This window comes from Protopterus annectens, chromosome 3.part1, assembly GCF_019279795.1.
Source record: "Protopterus annectens isolate FY-2018-M chromosome 3.part1, PAN1.0, whole genome shotgun sequence".
NCBI lineage: Eukaryota > Metazoa > Chordata > Ceratodontiformes > Protopteridae > Protopterus > Protopterus annectens.
The window spans coordinates 1,177,723,371-1,177,737,427 of NC_056732.1; positions in this window are offsets into that span (position 1 = coordinate 1,177,723,371).

A 14,057-nucleotide genomic window follows, 5' to 3' on the forward strand; every position below is an offset into this window, starting at 1 on the left:
TTAGGAGCCCAAAGTTAGCTTTGGAGAAGTTTTTCATGGTGGTTACCTTTGTGGGGGTGGGAGGTGGGAGGGATGTGGATTTCCAAGTTGATTAGTTTGTGGTCTAACCAGGGAGGAGTTGACTATTGGTGTAGAGTAACAGTTGCCCATGTTAGTAATGACCAGGCCAAGGATGTTAGGATTTCTAGTGGGGGTAAAAATGAGCTGATCCAGGGCATTGGAATTAATGAATTCCAGTAAGCATTGGGCAAGGGTACTGGTACATGAGTAGTTTTACCAGTTGATGGAGGGTAGTTGAAGTCACCCAGTATGATAGTGTTAGGTTGGACCCTAATATTTTCCAGGGTGCTTAGGAATGTGGAATGTGAGTCTTGGGACATGGTTGGGGACCTATAGCAGGCTATGACCTGATTTGCTGTCTTACCCAATGTTAGCTGCACCTGAAGTATCTTAGATGCATTATGATGGGCTACCAGTCTGGAGGTGTGTGCATCCTTTATGAATATGGAAACACCACCACCTTTAGAGTTTTGGTCCAAGCTCTGGTGCTGAAAGGTGTGGAATGAGTTATAGCCTGGTAGTGCAGGTGTGCTTTCTGCTGCCTTGAACCAGGTCTCAGTTACAGCACAAATGTTGATGTTCTCCATTTTAAGAAGTGCTTCAAGCGAGTGCATTTTGAGATTTAGCCTTCTAGCGTTGAGCAGCATGACCCTCAGATTGCATTTGTTTGTATCTGTTACTGTGGCAATTTGGTCTTTGGAACAAAAGTGTTCGCATCCAGGAAAAAAGAGGTAATTGTTCGCCTCTACTCGACAATCATTAGACCCATTATAGAGTACAACACCCCTTTTGGAATGTATCTCACAAGACATCTGCAGCAGCTGGAAAGGCCACAGAAGTACCTCAAAAAGAGGATTACTGGCCTCAAACAGATGTCCTACACTGACTGTCTCAAAAACCTCCGTAGCATAACGCCTACTCCATGGTGATCTCTGCCTAACATATAAAGTTATGTCAAACCCAGAACTGATGGACATGCTACACATAAAGAAATCCTAATCTCTCTGAGCTACATACTCTAGAGACCTAAACCTTGTCACACAATAAACAGGACATGTTGGAGGGATAGATTCCTGTCCCAGAGACTTCCCATAGTCTGGAACAAGCTACCCATCTATGTCAAGCAATGTTCCTCATTAGCACTCTTCAAGAAAAATCTTGATGAATAGATGGCAAATAGGAAATACACCCCAGGGATCACTTCTGTGGCTCTGCTCAACAGAGGCACAGGAAAATAACTTTCTTGGGTGGCGTAAGCCAGGGAATCTTGTTGGCTAGGCCTAGTTAGGCCCTTGGGCCAATAGCCTAGTACCTACTTATGAGCCTATGAACCTTTGCCTACAAAAGAGTCTTGGCCAGCAACTGGAACCCCAGGGATGACAGATGCAGGCCATCTCTGGCAAAGCATTGAGATCGGTCAATCATGTCATCACAGGAAGACAAATACTGGATCCCCTAAGAATGACACCAGAAACTTAGCCAATTGTTGAAATTAATCATTTTCTGCTTGTACTGTGGTATCATTCTGGGCAATGGTAGGATGCTTCTCAGGGCTAGGGTCATACCCGCTTCGGCTGCATAATCCGAGAGCTCCTCCATGTCTCTTTTCATGTAGTCCAGGAAGGTACGTCTTAGGTCATTCACACCCACATGTACAATGACAGTCATATTTGTACCTGTTGTTATATATCTATATATCTGTATATATAGATAGATAGATAACACACACACACACACACACACACACACACACACACACACACACACACACACACACACACACACACACACACACACACACACACACACACACACACACACACACACACACACACACACACACACACACACACACACACACACACACACACACACACACACACACACAAATATATGTAGATATGTTTCCCCCTGCTTCTTTCAGAATGCATGTTTTGTTGACAAGCACAGGGGGTGTTGTGTAATGTCAAAGGTATGGATAGCTGAGGGGTGCAAATGTCATTGGTATGTTTTGTTGAGACAGATGAGTAGGGTTGACGAAAGTGAGAGTGTTTGTGTTTGTGAGTTAGGGTTAGGGTCTGGGATGGATGAAAGATATGTTATATGTTTGTGTGCAAGTGTGTGTATTTTAGCACTAGTATCAGGGTTAGGCAAGGGGATAGATATACCCTAGGACTTAATATTCGGCACTGTGTAGAGCCTACATGGAATATATCCATGTACATGGTCACGAACCCCCCCTCGGCAGTGCACCATGCATATTAGCGATGCCGAGGTAGAACCAAGGAACATGGATATTGAATCAGTGTAGGGAGAGGTGTAAGGCTAACCATGACTGCAGATGATTCTGAGACTCACTGCAATAGTCTCCACCACTAAAGTAATGTTGTGCAGTGTGTCAAATGTTGAATATGTAAATGCTATGATGTTCTGTAATATCCAGTGATTGTTTTTTTTTTCTTTTCTTTTTATTTAGAAATGCATGTTTGCATGGCACAGCACGGACCACAGCAATGCCAAGTTGTGCTCATATGTAGACAGCTGACACCTGCCAGACATCTATAATAAAACCAGGGGTAATTAATAAGTTATAATGAAATTTAATGTTTTTTTTTTTTATTTGGTTTTTGAGTGGCATGGCATGAGGTGCAGCTAAGCCGAGCAGAGCTCATACATACATAGTTGACAGCTGGCAGACATCTAAAATAGAATCCAGATGTAATTAATTTATTTATTGGTGTGTTTAAGCATGTTTGTGTGGTGCAGTACTCAGCACTGCTAACAGGTAGTTCTGTGGTACATGTGAAGCTAGATCGTATTTCTTAATATCCACGTAGCTAAATGGGTAGAGTTATGGCTGCATGTGTAGTAAATCCAGAGATCGAATACATGACAGTCAGAACTTGCCTGTATTTTTGTTGCACACATTATGAACACAGTTTTAAAATATGGCTCTGCTGATCTCTGTGCAACTGTGCTCAAACCTGCTAAGCACCGCATAAACATGGTAATGGCTGCCAATGTTTGCATGATACTCAGCTTCACTAAAACCAGATTGTGCATCTTAGTGCACTGCTCACCTCTGCTTGGCTGGTTGTGCTGCTAAGTAATGTGGCACTTTTTTTGAATATTGCTTAATGATGTGTAATGGTGATAATGCCTATATTAAGCATACTAGGTGGAAATTCTGCAGAATCCATTGGAGTTCAATCATCTTTCGATATGGCTGGTGATCATGGAGAAGGTGTGTTCTTTTGGGCACAACATTTGGGCATTCAGGAGTCCAGGGTCATGGTTGAGATCCTTGTCAAAAACCATGAAGATAGGCTGCTGCAGGGCAGTTTCCAGGGCTAGGAGTGTAAGACAGAGACCTGGGACTTGCTGGTCAGAGAACTCACCAGTGTTACTGGTATCCCCTGCACAGGTGAGCAATGTCATCACCACCATGATGACCTGAAAAGGTTAAAGTGGGAACCTTGGACACCTGGGTCCAAGAAGCGAGAGCAGGGAATGCTCCACGAATATGTAAGTAATTTTTCCTCTGTGTTACCAATATGTAATCTGAATGTCTGCAAAACTGGTATGCATAATGATGTGCTTTTCTCCTAAAAGCTGCAGCTTAGAGGGCTTACAAAGTTGAGTCTCATGCTGGGCGCCTGGCTGGGTTGTAATGTAAGGTGGTGAGTATGGATGCATTATGCCAACTAGTGCAATAAGCAAGAAAGAGTAAAGCATTAGCTGCAATAAAGTATATAAAATAAAGTCTGTAGTGCAATAAATGTGGAATTAGAGTTGTAGTGCAATAAATGAATAATAAAAATTGTAGTTCAATAAAAACAAGAAACAATACCAATAACAGCAAAGAAAATGGTGTACATCAGAATTGTTTTGTCATAACCATTGCAGTAGAGCTGTATGCATTGAGTCTGTAAGGTAAGGTTGCTGCAGTCAAGTATAACACTGTAATAGCTGTAGAATGCAGTCAAGTATAACACTGTAATAGTTGTAGAATGCAAATCTAATGGCTGCAAACTGTATTGCTCATCTCATAGTACTGGATTTCACTAGGCCAATACTGGTCACATAATGCTATGTCTTCCACAGACGTCAGGTAATAAAGGTATATAAGTGAGGTAGCCCACATCATGGCCAGATATTGTGTGTGTGGACTTCACAGATATTGCAAACCAATAACAATAATATGTGTTCACCAGTATTGTTTAAAATGAAATAAAGCTGCAGTAATATATGCAGTATGGTTGTATATCATGCATGTGTGTTCTGTTAGCACTGCAGTCTAGTATAACACTGTAGCAGTACTAGAATGCTAGAGGAAAGTCCTGCAACTGGTGTAGCACAATTCATAGTATGTTTCCAGGAGGTCTCCAGGAAACAATGAGTCACCTTATAGTCAGTAGCGACTCAGTAGCTCAGTCTGTTTAATTCCTTGTACACTGTACATTTTGCCACACACAGTCCTGGGTTCGAACCCAGTGCTATGTAGCACTACATTTTCAGTATCAGTCATGTAATGCCCACAATTTCACTCTCCCCAAGAACACAAAATGTTATGGGTGAGTTAGGCCATATTATGTGCGGATATTGTGTTTAGATCTCACAGAATGTTACACTCAATAGCAAGAATGTGTGCATAAGCATTGTTGATTCAGAAATAAAACTGTATAATCCTAGTATGGATATATCTCTTGCATGCCCATACTATGCTGCTGCAGCCAATTATTAAATTATTTGCAGATGAGCCCTGCAGTCAAAGCTAGTGGGTTCTACTCCCATGTCTGCCAACTAAGCCATGACAGCTGTCATGTTTAATTACTGTACAGAAACATGTCTCTCAAGTGTCGCGATTTCTCATAATATAATTAGAACTGACTAATCTGTCTGTCACATGTTTACCAGATAAATTATTACCTGGAAAGCAATGTATTACCAAATCCATTTAGAGAACACCCTGGTAGTTATATAAGTCCACATTATATAAAACTATTCTGAGTAGTTCTGTACCTGCATTTGTTAGTGCTTGCCTCTTATTGTTCCATGCTATCAGCATGAGAAGTATGTACGTCCAACAACAGCTATAGGAGAATTGTATTCACTGTAATCACAACTGCCAGTACACACCTATAGAAGTATGTATGACCAGTGTTGTCAGTGATATCAGCTGCAATGTCACTAATCAAATGTTTTTCTCTCGCTCCCCCCCCTTATCTTAATTTATTCATTATTGTAATGTATTATTATGATTTTATATTAACATAATTTGTTAAACTAACTACATTATGGAAAATGTGGTTGATTATTGTTATGTTTTATTATGAATCAATAATAACATATTTTGTTAAACTAACTGTTTTGTTAGCCTTATGGTTTACTTCACACTGGCATGTTATTACCGTACTGACTGTTATGTTACATAATGTTGTGTTGCACATAATATACATTATATGTATTTAGATTAATAAATATGATATTCTATTCTGTTACTAGTAACAATGGTTTGGTTGTTACTAACTCTAACTTATTGCTTTACCTCATTTACTACAGCACATCCCTATCCAAGATGTTCACCCCTCTCATGTTCACACCCCCCCTCTGTCTGCTGTGTTGTCTGTCTTTTCTTTTTGCAAATCCATCCTTGCCTACCCAACTTACCTCCGCCCACATGTACCTATATCCCTTCCACAATATTCTACTCTCACCTTAAAAAAAATGGGGCACCTGTACCCCCCCAAAAAAAATTCATCTTATACATAGCTCTCCATTGAACACACATGTCCACTAAACACGTGTAATTTGGTACAACTGGGTTAGTAATGCAGTTATGCTGTCCTCACCTCTCTCTGAGGTTTGAGAGTCCAAATTCATCTACAAATTCTGTCAAAGTAAACAGCTGTTGCTGTACAAGAAATGGATAGCTATCATTCTTTCCTACATCCTTCCTGCACATCCCTACCTGTATTTCATTATGTTTTCCCCATGCTTGTCCCCATTTCACCACTTTCCTATCTCCCCTTTTTTTTTCTTTATAATTTTTTAGCATGGAGCTGTGCACCTCAGCTAAACAGAACTGTAATGATTAAATGTGCTTATACCATTATCAGACATATATACAAAATAAACACCTTTGACATGTTTTGAATCTCAGCCCATCACACCTACAGAACACTGTGTTAACCCACCATGCCACGCCATGCAAATCTGGATTAAACCAGATGTTTTCATCAAAACATAGTGATTGCCACTTACAGGCATGTCACAACTGAGCTGTGCACAGTGCTGTACAGTGCAAACTGGAATAAAAACTAATGGTAAAAATGGGAGTGTAGCAGAGTCTGGTACAATAATATACTACTAGACAGCCAAAGACATAATAATGGATATAAGTGAGGCCTATGGCATAATAATGGATGTACGTGAGGTCTGTGACAGCAGGTAAATGTGACCTTTATCAGTAACATGTAGGAAGACATCTGCTAAGGCATCAGTGGCAAACTATATGTTCATCTGGGACCCTAGTGCAGAAATACAGCCATATAAAGCCATTCACATACTGATAGATGCAGACAGTCTGTGCCACAGCCTATATGTATACACATATGCCTTGTAAGTACACCAGATACAGCAGTGACTCAGTATTGCAGTCTGATAAATGCCTTGTATGCAATATATTTTGCTAGGCACAGTCCTGGGTTCAAATCCAGTCATGCATTGCAGTCCAATTAAGTTATTGTGAAGACAGCAATTAATGACTTGAATCATAAAAACTTTCTCTGCACAAGTTACTGCTGATTAATTAACTGCTATCCTGTTTTGCAAATCAAAGGCCTGCAGGGAGGGCACATTGTACATGTTTGTATATCATAACTATATGTTGCCTACTACTCTATTATTGGCACTTTTCCATAACAGATTTACCATAATCACATGCTTTGATTGGACTGTAAAGTGTATCCTTACCCTGGCTCTGCCATAATAACAGGGCTGACACAACTGCCACAGTTACATGTACAGCTTGTTGTCCTCCAGAGTGTTCACACTCCCTCCCTACATGTATTAGCTGCAGCACACACAGCTGTATGTAAAGGTAGCTGCTACAGACCTACCATACTTCCTAACCCCCTTAGGACTAGGAATCTGGACACAGCCATACTTAATGGGGGAACAAAGGCCCAGAAATAGGGACACGTTTTACAGTTTGCTCTTACAAAGATAATAAGTTGATATAATAACAGCTATTGTATTAACATGCATATTCTGACAGGTATGAAGTCTGACACTCAAACGTGTGTCTTTCATTACTGTCTTCAACCCACAATGATTTGCCAGATGACCACAATGTCATGGGACGCACATGAGGTGAAACTGTGGACATACTGAATGCATAAATCTCTACAGTTGACAGTTATGATACCTATCCTTTGCAATGCTGTAGTGTAAACACCTCAGTAATGTCCATGTTAACAGCTAAGAAGGGGGCCAAGATCTACATGAAGGCCTTATATATTGCACTGTGGTGGCATGTCATTGGCTAATGACAGTGTAATTCAGCTGTTTTGGTTGCAATTAGTATATCAGAGACAGAGACTGATGCAGAGACAATTACCTGCTAATGAGCAGTACCTTAAAAAGGCAAGCAGCTGGTTATGGGGAACTAGTCTGTATGAGACTTACCTCACACAGGGAATGTCTTTGTAAAACATTACTGGAAGCAAAGTTCAACAAAGGAGTACTGCACTCCCCCAGGTATGTCATTGATTTCTCCATATAACGGGATGCAGATGGGAGGATGAGGTATGGGAATAGGGATTACAGAAGTAAGCCTGTCTTAGACCTATGGTACTGACATGTCATTGATAATCTGCTATCCTATACTTATAGGCCTGCCTGCCAACTGTCCCTGATTTTCACTCAAATCTTAGTTCTGTCCTTCTTAATCCCTCCTACAACAGATGGCTTTTGTAGAAAAGCTAGTGAATTACACATAATAATTAGTCACAATAAGTAAGAGTGTACACTTCTGTAATGTCAAACGATGTCCAGTAATTCACCTCCTCTAATTATGTCAATGTCTCACATAAATAGTTCTAACATTTTAAAAGTGTCCCTGATTGTCCCTGATGTACTCTGGCTAAGTCCCTGATTCTGGTGATATTTGTCCCTGTTTGGTTGACAGCTATACCTAAAATACCTGTCAATCTCTTACAGCAAAAAGTCTGGGCAAAGCCATAATTAATAAAGGTACAAATGCCCAAAATTAGGGACACTATTTAAATATTGCTCTTACAAACTAATAAAGTTAATAGAATAACAGATATTACAGTGGCATGACTGTGTTCTGAAGGGTATGATGTCTGAAACTCAGATGTGTGTCTTTATTTTCTGTCATCAACCCTCAATGATTTACCAACAATGTTCCAGATATCCACAACTTTGTGTGAAAATGACCAAAAATATTAGGCAAATATCTTGACAATTTGCAAACATCTGTATAGTTGATAGGTATGATGCCTACAGGGAAAGTATACTACAGCAGGTTTGCATTGTTTTCTGTCATTGTGGCACACTGGTGTTGCTGGACTGTTCCCATATAGTGATTGTAATAGCATAATGCTATCTGTCTGTCAGTGGTCATATGACATATTAGTGAGAGGTTGCCCATAGGGGACACACCACAGTAGACTGGAGTGCTGGGTGTAAGAAAATATAGCAAAATCTGTCATGGCACACAGGGACATACTTCACTGTTGCTACTATCTTGGTGGTATCCACACAATTAGTATGTTGCCACTCTGTGGGGTATGACACGTGTGAGGGAGCAGTGGATAGTGCAGGCCATTATGGGTGTGCTGTATCTGTACATAGTGGATTTCCATGTATATGGTCCTGTAATGTGTTCCCCCTTATTGCCTTTCAGAAACTATGTTCCGCCGATGACATGCCCCCTTCTCAGATGTGGAGAATAAGATAATAGTTAATGGACTAAGATAGTATCATCAGATCATGTTATCCAGAGGGAGGCATAACTGAGAACAGTGAGCTGCATTGTGGGCAGACCTTGTGCGGGATATTAGTGAAGTTGGCCAGCAGGACAGGACCTATGAGCAGCTCCAATACCCTGCCATTGACATGGTGAATGCTGCACAATGAAGGGCAGCTGATATCGTCAGGTATTGTGCTGCCACTGGTGTAGGGCCTATAGTGGAACAACCACTGTCAGCCACAGAGGAATTCCTGGTGAACCTAGGAGCACTCAACAGCTCCCAGGCATCCATCATGCCATATATCATGGAGGTGGGTGCCACAGTGTCCACAGCCAAGGAGTGTCCAGGTAAGTTTACTGTTTTCACCAGTGCAATACTGTATCATGCATTGTGGCAGGTTGTACATACCTGTATGTGGGTGCCAGGTCTATGTGCTTTGGGGGGGGGTTGGGGTTTAAGCTCAGTTGTACACACATACTCAGAATGTCAGCAATACAGCCAGTACACAGTAGCTACTGTACTTCTGGATATATGCACATATTACCTTGTAATGATGCAACATTTGGTGGTTCTGACAATACCTCTCCCTCACCTTTTCATAGGTCCGTCAGGTTTTGCCCAAGCCCATGGTCCTGTACCTGGCAAGCATGATACTGTTGTTTTATTGATTATATATACCCTGTGAATGTTAAGGGCAGCCATATTGCCTCATATAAAAATGTTGTGTTTAGCCAGAGTAGATTATTTGTATGTTCTATTCTGGAAAAGTTAACTACAGTTCATAGACTGGGTAATCACATGTACATATTTGAACAGAGATTAACACGTTTGCACTTATAGTTAAGAGCAACTACGCAGCCTGGTATACATGAGGCAATTACTCCAACATGCCTGTTCAAATACAATAGGGAGATGGTATATACCTGAGGCAGTGACAGTAGTACTAGCACGTCATTCTCATGATAGGTGTATTGGGTTTTATTTGTAGTTTTATCACATATAGTTAATACCTCTCAACTGTACAGTCTTTTGCAGAATGTCCAGATTTTTGTCTCATATTTTTGGTCCAGTTTTTCATAAAATTGTGGTTTTCTGGCAAATTAATGGAAACTCATTAAAGACTAAAGTCAGAAAATAAAGACAGACATTTGAGTTTCAGATTTCATACACTTCAGAAACTTCATGCTAATGTAAAACTTATTATTTTATCAAATTTCTAAGTTTGTAAGAGCAATATTTTAAAAATTGTCCCTGTTTTGGGGCATTTGTCCCACTTTTACTTATGGCTTTGTCCAGATTTCTTGCTCTAGGAGGTCGAGAGGTATAGGATGATGTCATTATGCATACCTTACAGATATATTGTACATGCCACTTTAACTGGATGTAGCTGAAGTGCATGTTATAAAGGCTTTGACTTGTATGTGTATGTTGTTGTAAGGTTGTCTGTTGTGCATGGGAGCGGAGATGAGAAGATGTGAGACTGGTAATGAAGTTGTGGCTCCTCATCTGTATGAGTCTGTGTGGATAATAGTGCAGGTAGTAATGTACTGCTTTTGTCTTGGTTTTCACAGATGACCTGGGGAGTTGGAGTCTGTCCCCCTCACAACGTGATGTCAGTGTCTCATCGGATTCTGATGATGATGCTGGCCATAGTGATGCACAGGTGGGGTTGTCGGAGCTGAATCTGTCCCAGAGACTGACATCCCTTTTCTGCCCCATTGTCTCTGCACACATTCAGTATGCCCACACATGCCGACTCCCCAGAGGCTACAGATACTGGACAGTCAGAGGGTGGAGACATTGAACAGGGAAATGTGGCAACTATGGCTCAAGTGAGTATAGACACTGGCCATAGCCAGAGAGCTGGAGAGGTCCCACACAGGCAGATTGAAAGGGGTACTTGTAGAAGGCCAGCTGTCTATTCAATGCCTGTTGCTGGTGTCACATCACAAGTCACTCTAAGTATGTTTAGGGCCATCATGGAGGCACAGGCACATTCGGAATGGAACACCAGACATATGCTTAGGGTTATGGATGCAGCACAGTCTGACATCCATGACTGCCTCCACTGCATTGTGGACACCCTAGATTGGTTCACTGATGCAGAGGACAGACAGTGGATTGAGACAGTGTCCATCTTGGACTGCACATTGTCTGTGCTGGAACATCTGGCTGGAGTTGGGTGTCAGACCTGTGGACATCAGTCAGCAACACTATCTGCTGAGAGTCCACGTGGCCATAACCAGTCACACTCCCATAATGGCAGTACTTTCAGCACTAGAGAGGAAAGTATGCTGTCCACACAACAATGTGGTAGGCCATGGGCACGTGGTCCTGGGGAGTCCCATGGGAGACACAGCCTCAGCAGACAGCAGTCACCATCAGCTACTATCACCGCATCTGATGTTGAGCATGGTGGTGCCAGTGCTACTCCTGGTGGAGCCAGTTCCTGTGTTCATGACTGGAGATGGTGAACTGTCTTCTCTACCATGTACAGTCCACAGCTGTCAATCATGCACACATGTAGGGTTAGCACCGGGCTTGACTGTGTACATGCACACACTCATACACCACTGTCACCATCAGGTACTATCACCGCATCTAACCTTGAGCATGGTGGTGCCAGTGCTATTCTTGGTGGAGCCACTTCCTGTGTTCATGGCTGGAGATGGTGAACTGTCTACTCAACCATGTACAGTCCACAGCTGTCAATCATACACACATGTAGGGCTAGCACTGGGCTTGACTGTGTACATGCGCACACTCATACACCATTGTTACATGCAGGACATTTACATACACACATTAACCCACACCCATTCCTCACTCACACACATGCTGTCAACTGTTCGGCACAGCCTAGGCCTCCAGCATCCCACACCACACCCTGTGCATGTGATGACACCTATGCCACATCCCTGTCATCCTTATCATTGATGCAAGGAAATAAAGCTGTGTGTCTGATGCACAGGGTCACTATATTACTTGACATGTACTTGTGCAATGCAGTATTGTCTTGCCATGCCACTTGTTGTGGTCCAGTGGTCCACAACAGATACTGTATGCTGGCGTGTTTCATGACTATACACCAAACTGTGTGTACCTTATTTTGTACGAAGTTGTAATGGTGATAATGTTACAGAATGACAGGTGTGTCATGGACCTGTGTATGCTTCTGTTCCAGGAGTCTGAGGGGGATAAACTATGGACACATGGTGACAATACAGTGGCACAAGATGGAATGGCAGCACAGCAGAAATATGATGTCAGCAATGGATGGCATTATACGGGCATGGCTCCCTAGGTGCATATGTGTATAACAGTATAACAGGGTCAATGGGGGTGGTCATTGTAATCAGGCATTCATACTTTGTGATAAGGTCTACTATCCTTGATATGTGTCACCTGGGTTTTCTGAACTTACATATCTACAAGGTGAGATGATGGAGTTCATACATCTACAAGTATCCTGTGTCTGGCTTAGACTGGTGGCAGGCATCAGTTATGACTGTCATGATGTGCATCCCCATTGTGTAACCTCCACGTGGTGTGTGTAACACTATATGTATACTTTACATGCATGGGTGGGCTTTGTCATGCAGGGTGTACTGTCTGTGTCACATAGCAGTCCCCCCAATATGTTCTCTGTCTACCACTTTAATTTTATAGGTGTGTACCACACATAGGGCATGTTTTACACCTACGATGGCAATGCCAGGGGTACTCAGTGGGATCTGACACCTTCTGTATGGGAATATACACATCACCATCATAGCAGTTAGTGGGCAGACTACAATTGTATGGACATGACACAGACACTATAAGACATGTTATCTGCACTGTGTATTGCTGTACCATGGCACCTGTGTGGCTGCTACAGTGTACATTATGCCTGTGTGGTGGCATGGCAAGTGCGCCATTGCACACAGTGATGTTATGCTGTCTGCCACATTCAGTATAGCAGGAACAGTCTGGCATTTACATCCATCTGGTACCTGTCAGTATTGGTGGCACAACAGTGAATGCATCCCTATAGCCTCATAAGCAGTGACAGTCAAAGTATACAGCACTATCTGCCCATGGCTAGTAATATGCAACCACCTGCTAGTGTACCAGTCAGAGGTCACTGACAGTGGCTGCTCTGACTGTAGAGAGGGAATACCTAGAAGGGGTATGCCATTAATGGCAGATGGTGAACCCCACTGGAGAGTGGCATCAGTACAACATAGGTCTCCTGATGGTATGTTCCTAGAGTATGACTCTCAGACACTTATGTATACACCAGCAGACATACCAATCTGTAGATGATGTACACAGTTGGCAGCATGCCTTGCTGCCCTAATCGTCTCATAGACCTTGTCATGGCAGTCAGCAGGGACATGGGTGGGGGTACATCAGGGTGTACAAAACCCAGACTGAGTCAAGCCATCTCACTATACTGCCCATTCAGGCAACATGTACAAATCACCCACTTAGGCATCCAAGATACTGTCAATGTAGGGGTCACTACATGGCCCATTGATGGCATACATATGCAACATAGGGACATCCAACTCCAATAGCTGTTCTGTAAGCAGTAGTTCCCAACAGGGCACAGTTCTGGGTCCTCTACTACTTGGATTGCATATCACCACAGTACAAGCGGGTACTGACTGTGGCTAATCATGTTGGTTGCTGCCTGCTACTCATGAGCACTCATACATTCACTGTGTTATATCAGTGTCTTGCATGACAGTATTACAACTACATGCCTGGTTACATAGTAATGGCCATAAACCCCAATCAAATATATATGTACTATATTTTCCATCAGGAAGACTTATGTCTCTGGTTAGTGGCACATCAGTCCCTACATGTGATGTACATACTTAGGGGTGACAGGTAGCCACATAAACCCAGCCACACAGGTGTACAAATCATGTGCCACACATCAACATGTTTGTACAGTGGTATGGCAGGAATCATATGCCATAGCTGTGGCCAAAACTTGTAGGTGAC